The sequence below is a fragment of the Homalodisca vitripennis genome, chromosome 3, assembly GCF_021130785.1.
Source record: "Homalodisca vitripennis isolate AUS2020 chromosome 3, UT_GWSS_2.1, whole genome shotgun sequence".
NCBI classification, from domain to species: Eukaryota; Metazoa; Arthropoda; class Insecta; order Hemiptera; family Cicadellidae; genus Homalodisca; species Homalodisca vitripennis.
Window position 1 is genome coordinate 197,273,908 of NC_060209.1, and position 15,730 is coordinate 197,289,637.

The window sequence follows — 15,730 nt, forward strand, 5'->3', positions numbered from 1 at the left end:
TATCCAGTATGGAAGGTGATGACCACAATGACGTGCAATCGCGCATTACTCATATAGCGTTACGATCGTTACCACAGATCCACCTCGGCTTGCATCACCGACTTCATCTGTACAAGATCCGCTGCACAAGGCCGCGGTCCGTCACCGTTATTCAGTATGGAAGGTGATGACCACAATGACGTGCAATCGCGCATTACTCATATAGCGTTACGATCGTTACCACAGATCCACCTCGGCTTGCATCACCGACTTCATCTGTACAAGATCCGCTGCACAAGGCCGCGGTCCGTCACCGTTATCCAGTATGGAAGGTGATGACCACAATGACGTGCAATCGCGCATTACTCATATAGCGTTACGATCGTTACCACAGATCCACCTCGGCTTGCATCACCGACTTCATCTGTACAAGATCCGCTGCACAAGGCCGCGGTCCGTCACCGTTATCCAGTATGGAAGGTGATGACCACAATGACGTGCAATCGCGCATTACTCATATAGCGTTACGATCGTTACCACAGATCCACCTCGGCTTGCATCACCGACTTCATCTGTACAAGATCCGCTGCACAAGGCCGCGGTCCGTCACCGTTATCCAGTATGGAAGGTGATGACCACAATGACGTGCAATCGCGCATTACTCATATAGCGTTACGATCGTTACCACAGATCCACCTCGGCTTGCATCACCGACTTCGTCTGTACAAGATCCGCTGTACAAGGCCGCGGTCCGTCACCGTTATCCAGTATGGAAGGTGATGACCACAATGACGTGCAATCGCGCATTACTCATATAGCGTTACGATCGTTACCACAGATCCACCTCGGCTTGCATCACCGACTTCGTCTGTACAAGATCCGCTGTACAAGGCCGCGGTCCGTCACCGTTATCCAGTATGGAAGGTGATGACCACAATGACGTGCAATCGTGCATTACTCATATAACGTTACGATCGTTACCACAGATCGATCTCGGCTTGCATTACCGACTTCGTCTGTACAAGATCCGCTGTACAAGGCCGCGGTCCGTCACCGTTATCCAGTATGGATGGTGATGACCACAATGACGTGCAATCGTGCATTACTCATATAGCGTTACGATCGTTACCACAGATCGACCTCGGCTTGCATTACCGACTTCATCTGTTCAAGATCCGCTGCACAAGGCCGCGGTCCGTCACCTTTATCCAGTATGGAAGGTGATGACCACAATGACGTGCAATCGTGCATTACTCATATAGCGTTACGGTCGTTACCACAGATCCACCTCGGCTTGCATCACCGACTTCGTCTGTACAAGGCCGCTGTCAAGGCCGCGGTCCGTCACCGTTATCTAGTATAGTAGGTGATGACCGCTACGACGTGCAATCGTGCATTACTCACATAGCGTTACGATCGTTACCACAGATCGACCTCGGCTTGCGTCATCGATTACATCTTGTCTAGCAAGGCCTGCTTTAGAATCCTATTAGATAGGTTTTACAAGTACGGGGTATATTTCATGTTTTTATATTTTTCAAAACGTACATAATAATATTTGGAGTGAAAACAGTTACTTAACTTGTAAAGGCGTTTATTCACACAGATATATTTCCAGACTAAGTTGTGTAGATAACAATTCCTGTAAGTGGACAACTGTATCTGCGTAGAGGGAACTTTAATAAGCGGCCTACGCTCGTTAATCTATTGTTGTTATCGAACTATTCGATATATCATCTAAATTCGATATTGTATATTAATCTTAGGAAACAATAATTATAATACATTTAACAGCAAGAATAATAATATGTTCCGATTTTAATAACATAAATTTAACAATAACATTACAGTATAACAAATCCAACTATCGCCTAAGCTTAAACATCAAAAATATGTTACAATATTTATAGATTGCGCGGATATCAATGAACTACCACTTTCGTGAAGGCAGTAGCCGAACCCACACGTATATCTAGAAATGTATCAAAACTTTTCATTCATATTCATCGTCATTTTCAAATTCTCAATAAATTAGTTACTTCTTGATATTAATTATTGTTTACATGACAAGTGACTGTAACTAATAAGTAGGAATCATATGTTTTGTTAAATAAATTGTAATATCGAATTATTCATTCGGATATAAACAATTAAACCATTCGATAAAACAACGGAATAAAGGGTGTAGGCCGTTTATTAGTGTACCCCTGCCTAGTGCATCCCAACCACCGCCCAGATACTCAGTTGAACTCGGACCGACGCAGGATACATTGACCTTGAGGTAGTGTCCTGTCTGTCTGTTGTTACCGCACTACGCTAACAAAGAGATGTCTACCAGATGTTCCCGGGGAGTGTCGGTAAATACAGGACCTCCACCTGCTCTCCCCTTACCTCGTGATGTAATTCCGTCAGAGGAAACACAATGGGTGATGTAAACACCTCCGGAAATGATCCAGCGGCGGCGACCGGTTATGTAACCCTCTAGTAGGATGCTCTGATTGTGCCGGAGGTGAGGTCGCGGGGCGAGCAGAAGTGCTGTACCTATTACCGCGCGGGCAGAGAGAGAGAGGTTCCGCAGATTTCACTATTCATCTTAGTGCATATTTATACACAATTTTATTGATACATTTACAAGTGAATTTTACAAGGCAAACTTTATACGAAGATAAAAAGTGTTAAAAACGTATTCTATTAAGTCGCGTTTACACACGAGTTGCAGACAAGTGTTACGACAGTTGTGTAAAACTACTGTATCATAATAATAGTAGTGTGTGCGTTTGAATGTTTGTTGTAGAATGGGTGGATGTTCTATCGTATACATGTATGTGTAACGTATATGATTTTTCTGATATTTCTATGTAATTTTATGTAATGTATTGATTAAATTTTCAATCATTTTAGTATATTTGTTTATACATTTTTTGACAAATTATTTATGAATATATTACATAAGATTATATATATATATATATATATATATATATATATATATATATATTTTGTTTTTTCAAAACAGTTATTCTTTATATTGTCTAATTAGTTTCTAATAATCACTTTATATTGTATAACAATCTGCTATACGTCTTTCTTTTGGTTGTAGTTTCGTTTGTAGTCTTGTTGACTTTATAGTTTTTTTATGTGAGAGCAAGCTATAAGCTATAAACTGTTTATTTATGTATTGTTTATCTGTTACATTGACCAGCTATCTGATTTTGGTCAGTGACTTCCTAAGTTTTTCATTTATTGTAAACATGTATGTAAATTTTGGGAAATAAATATTTATTTATTTGTTGACAACTTTTCACGAAACAGCTTTTATTCTGTCGGCAACAATATGTGTTGTAGAGAGATTTGGCGTGTCTGCAACACATTTGCTTTCCACCGAGAGTCGGTAAACATCAAAGAATTGCGACTTATGTTGCCAACATTTATCGTCGACAAAAGCTGCAGCACTGTTTCTGTATTGCGGACATCCCCTCCCCGCTCCCTCCGCACATACAGAACCATGCATGGAGTGAAATTGGCGCGGAATTAAAAATTAACACAAGGCAGAGGTATAAAACAGATTGCGGAACATAACCACACAATTGTACAGGGAAATTAGTGGTTTAGGAGTATCTAAAAAAACCAAAACCAGTTCACCTGCCAACAGGTCTCAGTCGTCTTTTCTTTAAATCTTTTAATAAGTCTCTTCTACTGTACACAGATCTTGCTTTTAAAGGCGGCCTTACCCAGTACCTACAGGGTGGTCGTTGTTTAGCTAAAATCACACAGCATGCTGCTGCAAGCACAACATCCTTCACTTCCGCCATCTTGACTGAGTGTTTCGCATTTGTGTTGCAAACAAAAGTTTTAAGACACAGAAGGAACCCTGTATTTTGTCTGCAACATAAAGTCGTCTACAAAATGTCATATACATAAAATTGCACACAAATTGTCTGCAACATCTGGTGTAAACGCAGCTTTACTGTTGAAGTTGTATGATAAACTAAAAAATTATCGTTTTTTTTTACTCTACTTTCACTACTGATTTCTCACAAAATTGGGTTGGATTCGTATATAGTGAATATCGGTTCTAGAAATATTATATAATCAGTTAATTTTACGGTTAAACCTTTGGAAAATTTCGAAATAACTTTAATATTTGAGTTATTGTTAGTATATATTGTTATTACTACAGAAACTAGAAAATGTGGGAGTGAGAGGGGTGACTCTTGACTGATTCAAGAGTTTTCTATTAAATAGAATCCAACAAGTGCAGATAAAAGATACAACCAGCCCCCCTCTGACCGTTGAATCAGGTGTACCCCAGGATAAAAAATTATCCGTTTTAGCAGCAACATTATTTTTAGTTTTTATAAACGAATTATTGGAAACCCCGTTTTATGGTCAGATAACTACTTTTGGAGACGATGTAGCTTTTCTTTATTCTCCAAAACACTATGCAATATTACACGAAAAGATAAGCAGCGATTTAAATTACTTACAAATTTGGTGCTGTCGGAATGACATGCAGGTAAATGTATAAAAAACTAAATATATAATCTTTGGATTTAAAGACTTTGAATTAGAAAGGCCCTTAAAATACCACAATATTAATTGTAGCGTAAATCCATGTAACTGTCAGTGTATAGAAACAGTAAATAGTTACAAATACCTTGGAGTAGTAATAGATAGTAAATTAACATGGGGGGATCATATTACCGCGTTACATAATAAGTTAATATCATCAATTAGGACTTTTTATTTTCTAAAAAATTATTGCGATACAGATCTTATGCGTACTTTATATTTTGCCCTAATCCAATCTAGATTACAGTAGGTACTCAATTAGTGTTTGGGGAAGTACGTATACATTTTTGATAAATAAGTTCAAAGTAACACAAAATTATTTCATGCTTATTATATTAAGTAGAAGCAAAAGAGATAGCGTCTTTCCACTATATGTGCATTTGAAAATCTTGCCTATAGAACATCTATACGTATATAAAGTTATGAGAATTTTTTATATTAGAAGTGGAAATTTAGGTACAAGTGGTTTGACGTATAAAACTAGAATTAGTGAAAGTAGAATCTTCAGGTTACCTAATGTTAATAAAGAACTCTATAGACAGTCCATTCAGTACGTGGGCCCAAAATTATTTAATCAAATGACTGATGAAATCAAATCGAGTAATAGCTTAAAACCATTCTGCTCCTTACTAAAATCCTGGCTATTTACGAAACCTGATATTGCTTTTTTAACGAGTGTATTAATTTAAGTTTTACGCAACTACCTATTAAATTGTTTACATCATTATTACATAATTTTTAAAATGATTGTGTAAAACTATCATAATCATAGTAGTGTGTGCGTGTGAATGTATGTTTTAGAGTGTGGATGTTCTATCGTGTGCATGTAAGTGTACGTATGTGATTTTTCTGATATTTGTATGTAATTTTATGAAATACATTAATTTAATTTTCCATTATTTAAATATATTTGTTTATACGTTTTTTGTAAAATTATTTATGATTTTAGTACATAAGATTGTATATATGTATTTTTTTCAAAACTTTTTTTAAATTCTTTGCATTGTCTAATTAGTTCCTAGTCAGTCTATATTGTATAAACTTCGGCTATATGTATTTATTTTGGTTGTAGTTTTTTTTTGTAGTATTGTGCAGACGTCGCGGAAAGCAGTCTGTGGACCTTTTAGTTTTTTTATGTGAGAGCAAGCTATAAACTGTTTATTTGTGTATTGTTTATCCCTTACACTGACCAGCTACTTGTTTTTGGTCAGTGACTTCCTAAGTTTTTCATTTATTTGTAAACATGAATGTAAAGGTTGGAAAATAAAAATATTTATTCATTATTATTGAAAATATTGCAAAAACTGAATTATAGTTAAAATTCTAGAAAGCTGTTTTTACAATTAGCATGGCAGATGCACAGTTAAAACATTTATGTTAGAAAACATATAAATTATAATCAATAACAACTCGTGTTTGATTAATGTTACACTTTTTATTAAAATTTTCTAATTTAGACGTTGTCACAATTTGTTGTCCTAGAAGCTAATAGGATATTGCTGATAAAATAGTTCTTGCGTCTCCTTTTGGTTTTCCCACCTCGTCAGGCAACCTTTTGTAACGTACTTTAATTTGTCATGTATTAGGCAACGAGAATGAATAGTGGGTCGTCGTGGGCCGTTTGTTGGGTCTCTGGAATGTCTGCAGTTCCGTGAACTTCCATGACTGGTCTTCTCTTGTGTAAGAGCTCCATCAGTTCCATATACACTGGACCTTCTACAGTGTGTCTTGGCCCAACATTTGTGGATAAACGGAATCATTCAATAGCAGAGTGTAGCGTGTCCCTGTCATATCAGCAAGATTGTGGGTACATTGAGTTATTAGACAACGAGAGTAGTGGGTCGCCGTGGGCCGGTGTTAGGTCTCTGGAATGCCTGCAGTTTCTCGAACTTCCATAACTGGTCTTCTCTTGTGTAAGAGAACAACATCCGCTCCTTAAACACTGGACCTTCTACAGTGTGTCTTGGTCCAACATCTGAGGATAAACTGAGTCATTCAGTAGCAGAGTGTAACGTGTCCCTGTCATATCAGCAAGATTGTGGGTACATTGAGTTATTAGACAACGAGAGTAGTGGGTCGCCGTGGGCCGGTGTTAGGTCTCTGGAATGCCTGCAGTTCCTCGAACTTCCATGACTGGTCTTCTCTTGTGTAAGAGCTCCATCAGTTCCGTATACACTGGACCTTCTACAGTGTGTCTTGTCCAACATTTTGGATAAACTGAGTCATTCAGTAGCAGAGTGTAGCGTGTCCCTGTCATATCAGCAAGATTGTGGGTACATTGAGTTATTGGACAAGGAGAGTAGTGGGTCGCCGTGGTTGGGTGTGCAGGCTCGCTTAGTGAGTCTCTGGAATGCCTGCAGCTCCGCGAACCTCCATAACTGGTCTTGTCTTGTGTAATCGGTCTATCGGTTCCGTATATCCTGAACCTTCTACAGTGTGTCTTGGTCCAACATTTGTGGATAAACGGAATCATTCAGTAGCGGAGTGTAGCGTGTCCATGTCATATCAGCAAGATTGTGGGTACATTGAGTTATTGGACAAGGAGAGTAGTGGGTCGCCGTGGTTGGGTGTGCAGGCTCGCTTAGTGAGTCTCTGGAATGTCTGCAGCTCCGCGAACCTCCATAACTGGTCTTCTCTTGTGTAAGAGCTCCATCAGTTCCGTATACACTGGACCTTCTACAGTGTGTCTCCGTCCAACATTTGTGGACAAAGTAGAAAACAAATTCATTTATAGAAATTGCTGTAGCGATATAAAGTACGTTCCTAATTATACTGGCAACCCTATTAGCAAATATTTGTATAGAGTCTATATCTAAAGTCGGTTATGATGTATTAGTGAATATTCAAAATAATGGTTCCATAAACATGTTAGGATATATTGCATCAATGGATTTTTTTATGAATGCAAGATAATCTAAACTGTACATGGGTTAAGAAAATGTTTACACAATTTGGAGGTAAAAGCAGTTTAAAGATATTAAATTAAAGCTCTAAAACAATTATTGGGTGTTTAGAATATTTTTATGACTTATGTTACGTTTGAAAATCTTTAATATAAATATCTTTTTCAATGCAGTCCAAGGCAAAGCATGGTTATCATTTCAGCTATCAAGGTGACTGTGTTGGTATGCTGATAATATTTTCAATAATTTTGAAACTCCATCAGCTTGAAAGCATATATAATTTTTTTTAGACAATTAGTACGTGGCGTTTCTTATAATGTGGACTCAGTTTAGCAGTAGTTAACATTTGTTTGTAGCCATATTTACTTTAAACTGTGCAACAAACGTTACTGGACAACTACCGCTATAGCAGTGTCTAGTGTTTATGTGTGTAGTGTTTATGCCAACGTTAGTCCTTGCAGCAATACGGTAACAGTACTCTCTTCCTGGCTATTATAGAGGTCTCCAATCAGTTTACTGGACTTAGATATTTTAATTCGACTATCGATTTTTAAGAGAAGTGTATATTTTTCATTTAAAATTTACCATATAATAAATCGAGAGTTCTTGGTAAAATTAAACAGAATATGTCATTGAAGATGTTTTAAATACAAGTAATTAAACTAATTAGAAGTAAATAAAAAATATACAAATATGAAGTTAGTAAAAATAAGAGATGAATTCCATTTTACGGTTATTTCAGAATTAAGTCATCTACCGAAAATATTATTACAATATTAATAAAAAGATTATATAATTCAATAAAAGAAATAATTACAGTAGTGATCGTTTCAAACAAACAGTTTGTGATGAAGAATTTGCTATGGTCAATTGTGGGATACATTTTTAGGATTCCAATAAAAAATCGTTGTTTTAAAATAAAAGTTGTATTCCATACAGTAACAGGGTGATATTTTATTAATATATATACTAGCAAAGTAAAACTTTTACATTCTTCAGTTTTATTTCTCTAGTCTAAATTTTAGTTTTTCACATTTAACATTTTATTTTACCGTTGCTTAAAACCCGTTGCTGATTTTTTTAACAAATTTATGCAGATATCACATACGAGTATTACCCATAAAATTAATCAAGATCGTGCATTCCGTTGATTAGAATATTATAAAATGAAGAAATATTGTATTTAAATCTGAATAAAAATTGGAATGAATCATAAATACAGTATATAACATAAAAATAATATTGAAACTTAAAACACTTTTAACCTGGTTTTCTTGTAGAGTTGTAAGAGATGGCATTTTAAATGTAAGATCAAGATACATCTGAAAGGTTGTTTACTTTGTAAAGTTTATACGTTTTGAGTATTTAAGCGAAAAAGTACAACACAGTTCCGAGTAATTAATAAATATTTCAAAATATCTAAAAAGAGTTTGAATTTGTATTAAGACCATATAGTCTTAAGATATAAATTGAAATATCTTCCACAATTAAGCGAGTAAAAATGTTTGAATTTTAATATTTTTCATATGGAGCTGAAATTAAGATTAAGAGTATGTAACTTACATCCGGCTCTTAGGGTTGAGCATTCAATTTTGGGGTTGTATAATATTTTTTTATATTGAATGCAGTAAAAATAGAAGAAACTTTTTTTATCACTCCGCGTGAAGTTACGGGTATTCAAAGTAAGAAACATAGGTAATTTTGTAATCAGGCCCAAAAATGGGCTGAAGATAAAAATTTTATATTTTACGTTATGTGTGTGAGTTATGAGTGACATTTTTTATTCATTTATAAATCGAGGACATTTTATTTTTAATTATAATTGCAGAAAATTAACATGTATTTAAATATTTTTGTCGTAACAAAAAAAGTTTTTAGTGAAAAATCTCTCTCTGAAATAAGCATGTCAAAATATTTTAAAGCTAACGCAAGTTGTTTTGGTGAAACGGTACAAAATCGTGTAACAATTATAGTTAAGCAGAAACTTCCTAACAAATTGAAACATTTCTCATCAAGTTAGAAAGAATATTTTAACACTAATATTTTGTGTATTCTTTTTTATGGAGAAGTAAGTGCCCAGACAGATATGGCCCTAGAATACAATTAATTATGAGGGAGACCTGTGTATTGTGTGGTCTTGAATAGTAAAGTTGTTTAGTATAGAAGAAGTTAAAGTTTGACAGCACAATTTATTTATCAGTTTTCATAAGTTAGCATTTTCCTTACTAAAAATCTAAGCAGTCTAGCGGCTAGTCACGTTGTCATGTAACGCTTCTGCGATTCCCGGACAACCCAGTGACTTCCGGTCCGAGACTTCCTGCCGGACTGGTTATTAGATAACACCTGTGCCGTATCTCTAATGACCTTAGATTTCACTGACATTCTGTACCTGTGACGCCCACAGCAATCAGCGGGAGGTGCGACTGTGCGAGATGGCATGATAGCAGATGGGCTCCAGGATGTGTTACACAGATAGCAGATGGGCTCCAGGATGTGTTACACAGATAGCAGATGGGTTCCAGGATGTGTTACACAGATAGCAGATGGTTTCCAGGATGTGTTACACAGATAGCAGATGGGTTCCAGGATGTGTTACACAGGTAGCAGATGGGCTCCAGGATGTGTTACACAGATAGCAGATGGGCTCCAGGATGTGTTACACAGGTAGCAGATGGGCTCCAGGATGTGTTACACAGATAGCAGATGGGCTCCAGGATGTGTTACACAGATAGCAGATGGGCTCCAGGATGTGTTACACAGATAGCAGATGGGCTCCAGGATGTGTTACACAGATAGCAGATGGGCTCCAGGATGTGTTACACAGATAGCAGATGGGCTCCAGGATGTGTTACACAGATAGCAGATGGGCTCCAGGATGTGTTACACAGATAGCAGATGGGCTCCAGGATGTGTTACACAGATAGCAGATGGGTTCCAGGATGTGTTACACAGATAGCAGATGGGCTCCAGGATGTGTTACACAGGTAGCAGATGGGCTCCAGGATGTGTTACACAGGTAGCAGATGGGCTCCAGGATGTGTTACACAGGTAGCAGATGGGCTCCAGGATGTGTTACACAGATAGCAGATGGGCTCCAGGATGTGTTACACAGATAGCAGATGGGCTCCAGGATGTGTTACACAGTACAGTACAGTAAACTGTGTAGTGACTCCAATCCACAACATAGCTTGCTATTCAAAACTGCGTGATTTCCACTAGAAGAGTTGAGGGTCGGTGGGAAATACATTTGATTTACTGATCGCAACAAGAATTTTACATATTATCACACAACTAATTGGTTTCATCAGGTACTACGTTCATTGGAACACGGGATATATGGATGTTAGAAACCAATAACTGCTGTTTCTAACGTCGAATGGTGTGTATATATTTGGTTTTGAATGCACCAGGTAAACTGCAAATAGAAAACAACCAAACATTGACGTTGGAGACCCGTAAGCGGACTGATCGACCATTGAATGTTGCGTTAGGTGATTTTACGTGTCAGATTCCAGTAGGTCAAAACCTCCACTAGAACACGACCTACATTGACGTTGGAGACCCGTAAGCGAATTGTCCGACAGTTGAATGTTGCGTTAGACGATTTTACGTGTCAGATTCCACTAGGCCAAACCTCCACTAGAACACGACCTACATTGACGTTGGAGACCCGTAAGCGAACTTTTTGACAGTTGAATGTTGCGTTAGACGATTTTACGTGTCAGATTCCAGTAGGCCAAACCTCCACTAGAACACGACCTACATTGACGTTGGAGACCCGTAAGCGAATTGTCCGACAGTTGAATGTTGCGTTAGACGATTTTACGTGTTGTCAGATTCCACTAGGTCAAAACCTCCACTAGAACACGACCTACATTGACGTTGGAGACCCGTAAGCGAACTGATCGACCGTTGAATGTTGCGTTAGATGATTTTACGTGTCAGATTCCAGTAGGTCCAAACCTCCACTAGAACACGACCTACATTGACGTTGGAGACCCGTAAGCGAATTGTCCGAACGTTGAATGTTGCGTTAGTTGATTTTACGTGTCAGATTCCAGTAGGCCAAACTTGCTCTAGAACACGACCTACATTGACGTTGGAGACCCGTAAGCGGACTGATCGACCGTTGAATGTTGCGTTAGTTGATTTTACGTGTCAGATTCCAGTAGGCCAAACTTGCTCTAGAACACGACCTAAATTGACGTTCGAGACTCGTAAGCGGACTGATCGAGCGTTGAATGTTGCGTTAGTTGATTTTTCGTGTCAGATTCTACTAGAAACACCGCTTACATTGGCGTTGGATAACTTTAAATGGTCTTGAAATTTGTTGTTAATATAGCATTTCACTTTGTTATCTTACAATGAAGTATGAACTCATACTGACTCGTCTTACATAGCATATACGATTTGTTGCGAATTGCGTCTTGCGTCATAGGTGGATTATAGAGAAGCAGAGAAAGAAGTATGACGAAGGTGACAGAAAGTGAAACCGCGAAGATGTTCATGACCCGGTTACGGCACTCGGTGTCGTGGTCACAGCGTGGGGAATACCGGCCTACTCGGCGAAGTGTGATGACGTAGCGAAGTGCGAGTCTACAAGGATATTGACTTTTGGAGCTATTATTGCAACAAGACCTAAACATAGTTTTACATACTCATGCTTGTGGTATATTTAATTGCCCATAGTGTGCGTAGTTCCACTGCAGCAACCGACTGGATCATTGCTCCCAAGCGATTAATGTACCGGAAGTTGGGCGGTGTGACCGCATATCCGGTACGACCCACCGGCCATTGTTGTATTGTACTTTATAATGATGTAACGATAATGACATTTGTCCCAGCCACAAAGGCCCACTGGCGCTGGCCAGAGGAGGTGTGCTTTGTGGCATTCATAGTTGAACATTGTGAGAAGGAGAATTCCTTCTCAATCCATTACATCTCTCGAGCGGTAAATCTGGCCGGTATGCGGCTTATTACAAATTTGGTGGTTTGATCGGTGTACAACCATACCGCTAATGCGTCATTTCATGAAACCGGAGTAAATATAGATAATTTTACAATCTTTGGATTCGTTAACCTGAGTAGCAATGACGTAATGTAACAAAATTACCTAAAAGATGCTGCGAAAAGAATAGTACGACTTCACAAAGCCAAGGAAACTCCAATTAAAAAACGTACAGCTTCTTTTCTTGAAGAGATTCAATTTTAAAATTTGCAAATTACAAAATAGCCTAAGCAGTTCTTTTTATCTTTTTTTTAAGTAGAGACCGATCCCCTTCTAAGTCCTATTCTGTCCGTCCTCATGGGCCCTTGCAAGGAACTTATCAAACAGAATAAGGGGGAGAGTCGATACAGAACGAGATTGGTGTTACTGATAAAACGTGCAACGGTCACAGACAGAATTTGAACCTGCGCTATCTCTAACTCCGACCTAATAGACCGCTCGGCCATCTGTACTCCCAACCTTGTTAACCTTAAAATTGGTATGCAATTTGATGGCGGTTTCAAAGGAATACAAATTTTAAAATGATGTACTGTAACAAAAGTAAACAAAATTTGTACTTTTACCATTCCAACTAAGATGTACATTATTAACACTTGAAAAAATTTTAAACTTTACGAACTGACGTGAAATTAAAAGTGGACCAAATGGTATGGTTTGATGTGAGATAGGCCTATTTCCTTGGCCAAACTGCGCCGATAGTAGCATTCCACCCGATACCGATAATACCGCGTGTAGGCTCTGCAGTAGGTACCCGGAAGATGACATCGTGAAAGCGCGCGGACTAAGCCGCCGGTCCGCAATTAGTGTTCCTAACCTCACTTTCACTGCGGATTGTATTGATCAAAACCGTGTTATGTTATGACCGGTAATGTGGGGCTATCAAACCCGAGTTAGGCCTGCACAGGAGACGGATGTCTGGAGGGGGGGGAGGTTCTGGCAGTGTTGTCGTGGTTGCTCGTGGGCCGTCTACCTATTAATAGCTTCTTCGCAATTTCAATACGACCTGAATCATATACGAGTCAAATTACAAATGGACTCACCAGCGTTCAAAGTATCAATTAAAGATGCGTAACGGTGATTAGAGGTTCAAGCACGTATAAATTATTCAGACACGGAAAAGAGAATAGAAATGTAATACACGTTATGTTTGTAAGGAATTTTTATGATTGCTACATAACCAGAGATAAATAGAAAAAACTGACATATAAAGATGAAAGTAACTTTGTTCCGTTAAAATTGTTCTTTATATACATATATATTATAACAAGTAAACTAATACCTTTTTTGTATAAAAAATATAGAATGGTCAATTATAATTACCTTCTTCAGGCGTCTATAAACGTTTTATATATATATATATATATAAAACGTTTATATACGCCTGAAGAAGGTAATTATAATTGACCATTCTATATTTTTTATACAAAAAAGGTATTAATTTACTTGTTATAATATTTTTCATCCTGTATTAGCCTACCAAACTAAAATGATATACAAAACTAAAATTCAATGTTCAAATTTGTTATCAATTCCCAATTTTATATATTTCTACACAAATGCATTAACTGTTCACCAATTATATCTGGCCTATAAACAGGAACATAGCCAGTGAGGGGATCCAAGGGGTCGGACACCCCCTCCCCGAATGTTCAATTACTATTTAAGTAAACTTAATTATTATTTAAATAATTCAGTATTACTGACATGTACTGCTGAAAGATTGTTCTCAACAAAGAAACGGGTCGAGAACTTTTTAAGGAACAAGATGAAGCCTTACTCTCTGTCCACTACTTGAAAATATCAGTTGTCTGGACCATCCACACAAATTTTTCCTGGCTACGTTCTTGCCTAAAAATATTATTACATATTTAAATTAACATTAAACAAACTATTACATGAATAATCACTATTTCTATTATTTATGAATTTTGTTCTTATCTGTTTTGATAAGTAATAATGAAAGTACGAATTTGGCAAAAGCGGACACCTTACACGATCCAGCCCTTGTGATTTACTTCTGGTCTAAAGTATATTTGATGGGATAGTTGAGTTTGGCTTGTCGTCCCGGTGAGGAAATATATGTACTGAGCCAATATTGGCCGGACACCAACAACGGTCTTCTTTGCTGCTCCATGGAGACAATTGGAGATATTTCTAAGATTTATTGGGGTATTGGGTTCTTGATTTCCAAAGTGGAATCGTGAAGAATTTTGGAATTGGCTGTTCTGAAGTGAGTAAAATCTTTTTTAAACCATGTATGATGTTATTGACCACTTAATTACCCAAACTGATAATATTTACAGAAAATTTGTAGAAATAGACCAATTAACACTACAAAAATTGACACTTTTGCACTGTTGAAAACACTTTTTGGATTTTCTGCTTCACTTAAGACATCCAAGACACATTTCCTCAGATCCTTTATGTAGCATGAAGGATTTGTTTTCTGTTGCTTTTATAAAGAAAGATCTTTTTTACCTTCATCTCCATAAACATGTTTATTAGTTGGTATGGTCACAATTGTTTCCCTGTTATCTGAGAAAATTGTTTAGCAATTGTGTCTAAAGCTTCTTTTTTCTTAGCAACTCTCAGAATAGTGGGATCTCTTAATTTTTCCACTAAGACAGGTCTAAAATGGTCTGAAATAAGCACTACAAATAATGCTTTATGCTGCCTTCTTCTCTTCAGTCTTAATTCTCGCTTGAAGATATTTTGCAAAAAAAATAATTGCCAGATGCATCTTAAATCACAGCCAGATCACACATTTTTTTAATCATGCTGGAAATGGAGTGGGGCGAGGAAAGGACGTTTACAACTATCATGTGGATTATGACTATCTTGTAGATACTAAGGAAAAACCAGATAAAAGCGATATAATACTCCATTCAGTGAAGTAGTAGCATCTACCTAGCATTAGCATCAGTTTATTTCATACTTTTAATGGGTTTATACTTGTAAAAAGTAGATTTTACTAGGTAGTTGCAACGTTTTATTCAAATACATTATTCAAAGTTTTTGTTTGTATGGCCATGGATATGCTAGCAATCATTAAACAGCTTTAGACAGCAAATCCAGAACACTAACTAGTTGTGAAAGGAACTGGAGGAGATGTACAGAGTATTTTTGCAGAGTACACCATGCAGCGAACAGTTCTCCAAATAACTCACCTAGCACACAAACCGGCTGTTAAAGGAACTGCAGAAGATGTAGTCGATATTTCAAGTACGTTTTGAAAAATTGTTGATGCAATGTAGTCCTGCACATAACA

General features: G+C 37.3%; 1 protein-coding gene across 1 annotated transcript in view; it reads left to right on the forward strand.

Annotated features, from left to right (window-relative positions):
- LOC124358540 (centrosomal protein of 135 kDa-like) overlaps window positions 1–15,730 on the forward strand; it is a 144,725-nt gene that overhangs the window by 89,758 nt on the left and 39,237 nt on the right. The gene's annotated exons all lie outside the window — the stretch shown is intronic.